General features: G+C 35.4%; 2 pseudogenes; one reads left to right on the top strand and one right to left on the bottom strand.

Moving 5' to 3' along the window:
• Window positions 1-274: 274 nt before the first annotated feature.
• On the bottom strand, window positions 275-3,846 carry LOC113072586 (peptidase inhibitor R3HDML-like; annotated as a pseudogene).
• A 1,063-nt stretch (window positions 3,847-4,909) lies between these two features.
• On the top strand, window positions 4,910-8,233 carry LOC113072585 (fat storage-inducing transmembrane protein 2-like; annotated as a pseudogene).
• The last annotated feature ends 865 nt before the right edge of the window (window positions 8,234-9,098 follow it).

The following is a 9,098-nucleotide window of genomic DNA, read 5'->3' as shown; positions in this document are numbered from 1 at the left end:
TTAAGGTAAAACAGTGCAAACAGTCCTTATAGCATTGAAAAACAACAAATATAAACATTAAAAAAGCTTAATTGACATCTATGGGTTGGTAACATTCTTTTCAATTTAACATTTACACTTTTGATTAATTGGACATTTTACAGCACTGAAATGGTGTTCAGTTTTTTTAAAATGACCATGGAAAAATCTGCATTGTGAAATTTGTTTTAGTGGTTTCTATTATGTAAATGTATTTATTTATTTATTTTCTTGTTATTTATAATCATATTTTCTTTTACTTTCTTTTTTAGCCTCTGAAACTTGCATTTCTTCTGGATTTTGATCTGGAGTCACACTGGTTTTTATTGCATGATCCCCGTAACTTGAGGGACATGCAGAGCATGGTTTTCCTGTCTTATATGGAGCCTCTCCAACCCAGTTCCCCCTAACAGAAGAAGAAATATGCACAAGTTTGATTATTTTCCCTTTCGTTAGCTTTTCAAATAAAATTGCTTCATAAAAAAACAACCATTATTTACTACATTTTTTTAAGAATAAAGTAATTGTATTGATACAGTAAGAAATAATTCTTACTTGATAGAATAGTTGCAAACCAGTAAGGTGGCCTGTTTCCACATACTTCCAAAAACATACATGTTTGAACATCTTCTGATAGCACACCCGATCTTATTGCTGGTTGCCCACACCATCTGAATCAAAATGTAATAAAAAATATATATATATATATATTTCAATGTGCTCAAAAAGTAATTATTAATTAATTATTAATCTAAAAAATTATAATAAAAGTACTTTGTTATTATAAATGATCTATATACTGGAGACCCACCTGAGTGTAGTGAGTGCAGACAAAGCCACTGCATCTGCTGGGGTAGGAGAAATGGTGCCTTTCATCATACCAGGATCTTACCAGGTCAGTGATTGATCTGTATCTGCAAAATGAAATTTTAGAAAATCATAGTCAGAATATGTAGACTGTGTCGATTTGATCCAGAACTGACATGGTTTTCAGATATTAATTCATGCTGATATCATGACTGCTCCCATATATAGTATGTTGTTGTAAGGGTCTGTACCTTCCAGAGATGATGGACAGGTTCTGTCCAATGTGTCGCAAATCATGAGACGGTCCATGATCCCATATACACTGAGCGGCCCAGGACTCTGCAGATTTAGCCAGTCTCTCATCCCACACCTCACAAGAGAGTGAGGATAGGTGAACAAATTATAACAAAATAAAATAAAATAAATGTTCACCCAAAAGACCCATGCAATGACAATGGCTAGGAAATGAAGATGTCAGGCAACAAATAGGAAGACTTGAAAATAGGAAGATTTTCTGTAATATATTCAGATATATTGTGGAGCAATATATCATGGATTTTGTGAGGAAAATCAATTTAAAATATCAATGGGGGTGGGGGGTAATGTGACACAAGTCAGTAAAATATATAACGCGGTTCTGGTGGTTTTTTTGGATATTTGAATAAAAAAAAAATACATATTGTGCTTTTAACTTAAGCCCTTGCGAACTGAATCGTGAGCAACGATTCTTTTGAATCAGATATTTCAACGGAATAGTTGATTCAATTCATAAAACTGATCTGAATGATTCGTTCACAAATCAGCCTCGGGTTCAACTGATTCGCTTGCCCTGAACAAGTTAACTTGAGGTGAAGATTTTTAAATATAGGCCTATTATATAAATGTGACATCACATAATGTAAAAAGAAACATTTTTTATCACTATATTTGACATCTTTAAAACATTAGTAGCCTAATGCAACAAACAAACAAAATTAGTAGACTAAAGCTAATAAAAATGTCCTACCATATATTCCATGTTTGCTGCGGGTGGGAAGACCTGTGAACGCACGCGGTTGTGATAGTCCAAAATTACCGTCATATCTTCGCTAGAGATGAAGCGTTTGCGCCGCTCTCGAGGCGCGCTGCTGTGGCTGCTGTTCCTCAGTACGGCCACCAGGGAAACCTCGCTCAGATGAAGCACTTCTGCAGCGCTGCTCGTCGTCTCTGCTGCTGTCATACACGGCAGTATCCACAGGGTGGCAGCAAAGAGCAGCTGAGCGCAGGCCAAACTCATGTTTCCTGCCTTCTGTCTGGTTGGCTACAGGTGATTTTATTTGTGGAAAGAGGATTCAGAGTCAACAATCTCTCACTGTACTAGCCAGTAAAATAAGCTCAGGAACGGTACAGTCCCTACTCAAGTGCAAGTACAGTTTAATCCTGAAATTCCTGTAGACCATTTTAATCCATAGTAACAGAATAACATCAGCATATTGATATAATAAGCAGACAACTTGCTGTGTTACCCACACTTTTATGGTTACCCAAAATGCATACTTTGTGGTATAAAATAAGGTAAAAAAAAAGTGATACAATTTATCATTAAAATTTTTTTGTGAAGTGTCTCTTTAAATATATATTTTTCTTTATCAAAATTTATAGAAATAGTCAAATCAGTCAGACATATACATATATATATATATATATATATATATATATATATATATTATATATATATATATATATATACATTTACACATAATTACAAGTCACAGCTATAGTTAAAATTCAATTTACTCTATCGATTATATATAATTGTCCTCATTTGTAAGTCGCTTTGGATAAAAGCGTCTGCTAAATGACTAAATGTAAATGTAAAATATACACATTTATATATATATATATATACAGTATATATATATATATATATATATATATATATATGAAGATTTCAGATGCAAAAGCCTCTAAATTCCATCTGAAATTTTCTTCTAGAATGATCATTTTTATCAAGCTTGTATATTTAAGTTCAGTAATTTCACTTAAATACAATTAATAGGTAATTGTCTATGTCATTTAAGTGAATTTACTGAACTTAAATATACAAGCTTGATAAAAATGATCATTCTAGAAGAAAATTTCAGATGGCATTTAGAGGCTTTTGCATCTGAACTCTTCATATATACTTAACAAAGTGATGTGGTTGACAGAGTAATTCATAGTGTTACATTGCAAAAACTCATGGTTTTAAACAAAACGATCAACTTTACACCCAAATGCCCTCACTATCTTTAGACACATGTAAACTTTGGAAAATGCATCAGTGCATCAATAACAATTTTCTATTATATCCATTTAAAAAACAATGTGAACACATAATGGTTATAGAAGAGTAAATTGTGGAATATACTTATAAATGTAGTCCTGCAATCTGAAGAGAGCCGGGGTCTTCAGCTGGAGTGGTCTTCACAGCACATGCCTTCAGCAGTGGTTCCAGCACTTTAGCACAGTCTGGAGGAGAGCAGCTGAAAAGATCTCCACTTAAACTCTGGCCTTTGCAAACAACGTCTCTGACATGTGTGGCAGCGAACTTTAACTGCCAACTCTCTAAACCCATTTGACATAAAAGAAAAGCTCTTGTCTCTTTTTCTCCCCCCACAGGGATGTTCCTGAGGTTCAGGAAACAATTTAATGGAATGTTTTGTTTTTTCAGCACACACTCGGTATGGAAGCTCCAAGCAGTCAGGCTCTCTAATGGGATTTAAGGTTGATGACGTTTCAACAGTTATAGCTCTTCCTTTCCATTACCTTTGTGATTTTCAAATGTTGTTTAACAGCTTTTTGGGCAACTTCCACCTCTGATTTCATCATTTATCTTCATCATACTTGTAGTAACTAAAATAGCATTTAGTGCATGCAAAGTAATATTAAAAAAATATATATATATTCTATGCTTGTTTATAGTGGCTACATTGGGTTCTTGTTCCTTTAAATCTAAATCTGTTTCTGTACTATGCTTATACTGGACATTTTATAATCTTTTTGTGAGCATTAGTTGGAGCTGCACTAAGCCATTCTGGCAAAATATTTCAATAAACACAGGCAAGGATTTTATAAAAGGAAGGGAGTTCTGTGAATTAAAAGCCAGATTTTTAAATCATAGCCCAGTCAGCACATTGCCCCAGCTGTCTAGGATTCCAGGAAGGATACGCCATGTGTAATATCTCCAGTCTCTGGGCAATGCCAATATACACTGCACAACTTTAACTGCAGGCTGCAGCAACTACTGGACAGGTCATCAAGAGCATCGAGTTACAGAGTCCGACTTATTAATGATTGGGGCAATAACTTGGAAAATAGCAGACTTGGCATAAAATAGATGTCACTGCAAGATTAATAACAGGACTTTTTTTCAGCCAAAGACCAAGTATTGTTAAAAAGTAAAAGAACAGAAATTCTAAATGGCAATGCTTCAGAATTCTTTATTTTATTTTATTATTATTATAAGCAAAATATAGTAAAAATCTAATTCAGCATTATTTAGAAATATAAAAAAGTAATAAAAGCTTAATCTTAGCTTTTAAACTTTTCATTCAGTAGCACTTGTATAGAAAGGCTTGAAATCCTCAAAGGTTAACAGTCATCCACAAACTGTCATGGTCGGCGGGGTCAAAGTTCATCTCCAGGCCTGTTGGAAGACTTTCTGTTCAAGAAAGCCGAGACTTGTTCTCTAGACAAACGTATCATGTCACATCTTAACATACATAATGTTGCGACCTTTATGGCTTGTCTTTGTAGACAAAATACATAAGCTTAGTCATACCACTGATGAGACATATGTAAACATTCTTCCCCTGGTCAAATGTTTGACAGTTTTATGTGCTAATATGATGAATACAGAATGCTACAGTGAGTCCTTGTGGAGTGTAGTGTTTAAAAATAGCTACAGGCATGTCTCTGTCAATTCTATCACATACTTAATAGTGCTGTTCTCACACATCAAAGGAGGTGATGAATGTTGAGCAGAAAAATCAAATGAATTCATTCAATATGTAAGCAGTCCTAAGAAAACGTTATAGTGTAACCAGTTATAGCTTATGTTAAGCTTAATTCATGCAAATAATGGTTACCTTGACTACATCTCATTCATGCTTCCTGCACAATGCTGAAGGGCCCTTGTGCATTGTGGAATTGAACAAGAGAGAAAAGGTGACTTAAAAAGGTGCACAGCTGCGCCATTATCTCCTCCACAGCAATGGAAAGGGCAGTCGGGTCTTTCTGTGTATGAATCACGTCATTTAGCATAAATCCAGGACTTCTCATTCCCTGCTGCTGCTCCATTTCTCATGTCAGCAGTCCAAACTTTGTTTTGGCAGCCCCGAAAACAAATTTACTAAGTGATGTAAGCTGTTCAGGGTGATGGATGGTTTTGAAGAGAATATAGACAATGGGTCTGTTCTTACCATCGGTTACTGGAATTAAAGGAATCACACCACACGTTTTCTCATTACACACTGATTAACCACTAACATATTTACAGCAGAGGAACTAACTACTCATACGCAGATACAAGCTTATATTGCCAGACATATTAAAGCGATGCATTTTCTCAGTATTCACTTGGAATCAAATCCAGGACCCTAGAGTTGCCGGCCCCATTTGCTGCTGATTTTGCATTTAATTTAAAGAATTAATATATTGACAATTTAAACCCTGTGAACAAACAACACTGATAAAAGGAAAATATCACTAAATTAACATCAAATAATTTTGTCCACAAATCATTAAAGGCATAGGTCGCCCTAAAGACTTTACCGTATATTGAACAGTTACATCTGTCTCATATGTGGGGATCTGAAAAGTTCCATTTAATGAAGCACTTATGATATCAAGCTATAATATTTCAGATTTACTGTCAGGAATGGTCTGAGGACGAGCAGGCGAAGCCATTACTCACTGCGTCCCCATTCTGTGAGACAGCGTAAAATGGGTCAAGCATGGGTGGAACATCTCTAGACAATCAGGCCACAAACTATCCGACTTCCTCTAATTTGACATCATCTTGTGCAGACGTGTACCAAAGTGTGGTATCTAAAGAGAATGCTGACCACTTCTGCCCATTCAGCTCACAGATCCCTAGTTCATCAAAATCATATTACATTTATTCTCTTGTTGATTCTTGTCTGAATCCGGGAGTGTCCAAACTTGATACAATGATTAAAATAAATGCACCTGTACTGTTTCCTGTTCTAACTGCTTAAGCGATTTCCAAATGATTTTTAAATCCATGGAAAGTATTTAAACATTAAGCAGAGTATGTGGATGCAGAATGGAGAGGCAACATAGCCAAATGACACACACTCTCAATAGAATAAATACATTCTTGCGAATATAGAGTGCAACAAGAGCAAGCCTATGGAACTTTTTAAGTTTTTTTTTTATTTTTTATTAATACTAATCGTATTGTTTCTTAAAAAATCAACACGATTTTTTATTAATAATTGCACACTGAACATTGAACATCTGTTCTCTCAAGCATATAGGCTATCTGTAGGATTTTGTGCTTTGAAAACAGTGGTTTTCAGCAAATGTTTTCTAAAATCGATCAAATGGGATGAGATTCTGCTTCTTAGGTTAATTTACAAAAAAAAAAAAAAGTTACTATCGTTTCGTGACTATATTATAGTGCCACCTATTGGACAGTGAAAGCGACCTGTTTTAAAGCAAAACTGTTCTTAGGGGATTCTCTATTACTTACCAATTCTACATTATGCTTTGTTTTTTCATGTAATATATTTGTATGTTTTTTTTTAAATAACTACATTTGTAAGAACTTTTAAATGCTTATTTAACCAACCAGCATCTTTTTTGCCGCATTTTTTTCTTGTTCTGATGTTATAATCTCTCACACAACAATTAAACATTTTACTTTAGTGATAATGTTTGATGAGCCGACTGAGCATCAACTCTGCCGATTCCAGGTTGCGAAATTACGACTCCTACTGGAGCGAAGGTTTTGCTTATGCATATTCAGACGGTGCCAACGTGATATTGTAACCTTCCTATGGCGAACGTCCTATTCTTGAATATTAATTAGCTAATGGCGACGTTGGATAGTAGTTCTCCAGTGGCGAAGGCTTGCTCATGAATATTAATCGACAACCCGTCACCGTAGATTCGTAGCGGCATGACGGTTTCTGTTTCTGCAGTCAAACACAACACACACATAACGACATGGCAGCAGTAGGCAGCTTAGTAAACAGTTTGACTTGTCTTTGGAGTCAACCATGTACCCGTGCTTATTTACCGCATTTGTTATTTTGTATTTCGTTTATAGGATCGGTTTTGAAAACGACGGGCCTTGTTCCGGAGAGCTACTTCAGTAACAGCAGAAATATTTTAAATCTGTAAGTACATTCAAGTCTATAGTAGCAACCTTACCTTGATAAAAACTCATTAAAACACTGTAAAACGAAATTAATTTAGTGGAAATTTGTTCGTGTTTAGAAAACAATTATTATATGCAATATAAAATTAATAGACTTTAAGCAGCAGTTTTAAAAAGCAACTGTCAACTTACTATGACGTTGATTTTTGGCTCCAAAGTCATTTAATCATTTTCTTTAAATTTTTCTACTTTCAGATATTTTGTGAAAGTTTCATGGGCATGGACCATAGCATTACTTCTGCCTTTCATCCGTTACTCCAACATTTACAACAGAACCCACACATTTGTGTTGAGGCGGCTGACTTCATTACTGGTGGCCACATTCATTTGGTACACCTGCACTGAGACTTTTTCCTACATTGAAGACATTACCAGTTCATGCTATGAATCAGACACCATGCAAGTCATCCACAGTGACATTATTGCCACAAAGGCGGCGTGCAAGGAGGCCGGATTCATCTGGATGGTTTTGACATATCAGGACACTCCTTCATCTTGGCTTACTCTAGCCTTGTGATCGTTGAGGAAATGGTGCCCATGTTAAACATACCGCAAAGTGACAGAAACATTCCTCTTGATTGCCTTTATATAGCACTCAATGCTATTGTGGTCATCTGGATATGGATGTTCGGATGCACTTCTGTGTATTTCCATGATATTATTGACAAGACTATAGGGACGTTGTGTGGGATATTGGGATGGTACGTGACTTATGGTGTTTGGTACCCGATGTCCTTTTCTCCATGTCTCCCTCCACAGCAGAAACAACATGCTTAGTGTGGGAACGAAATGCTACGAGTTCACTACAAGAAGCTTGACATATCTGTACTGTTTATGTTTAGTGAGATCCATGAGAGGTTAGCCTTCCAGGTGAGGCATTAGGCAGCTGGTGATCCTAAAATGTCGATCTGTAATCTGAGAGGTCACATCTGAACCCTATTGTTGCATTCAAATGTTTTGTGGCTTCACACAGAGCTGAAATATTAAACTTGACAAAAAATGTATTTTTTTGGCAGTCTGCTGGCTTCCGGTAATCAACCTGTAACCATCAGCTGAGCTGCCTTTTAACAGCTAAAATATAAAGTTTTAAACTATTATATAAATAATATTTGGAATATTTATAATTGGGCTATTTATTTATTCTTTACAAAAAATCGATAAATTGGATGTCAGAGAATTATAGAGCAATGTATTTGTGTAAGTTTTATATTTGCAGTGTGTTTTTAATGGGGCTGTTTTATGTGTTCTTTCTAAAGGCCAATCATTCATATGTGCCATTGTTAGATTAGTTGTTTGCAGTTGTTGTCAATCCTCATGCCACTGTCTGATCAGTTTATCACAGGAAATGGACACCACCTGTGCTTAGAAACTTAGAAAATAATCTAAAACGTACTGTTTGTAATATTATAAACTAGCTGTGGATTGGATTGATGTTTGAATGAACATTTGGCTGGTTATAAGTATTTCTAACAGGTGAGAGGAGCAATGCAAATTAGATGTAAATTAATTCTAAAATACAAATGATGGGGCATGCAGGTTATTGAGGGCACATCCATTAGTCATTTCATGTGTGTCAGTTAAACATGATTTTAAACAATTATCACTGCAATTATGCTTGTTGTCATACCATCAGTATTCCAAAGAAAGCAAGCCGCAACAAGTTATTATGTGAGTTATTGTACTGTATCCGTTTTATCTGTGATGACAGAGTTCTTGTTAGTATAACACATCACTGAGGTGTGTATTTATTTATTTCATTATGGTGTGTTAATAGAATAAATAGCTTTGAATTGAAGACGTCTAGTAGATGTTTTGATTTAGTTGTCTCAATGTTAGACTCTGTAAA

This window comes from Carassius auratus, unplaced genomic scaffold, assembly GCF_003368295.1.
Source record: "Carassius auratus strain Wakin unplaced genomic scaffold, ASM336829v1 scaf_tig00009557, whole genome shotgun sequence".
Taxonomy (NCBI): domain Eukaryota; kingdom Metazoa; phylum Chordata; class Actinopteri; order Cypriniformes; family Cyprinidae; genus Carassius; species Carassius auratus.
This window is presented reverse-complemented; position numbering and strand designations above follow the sequence as displayed.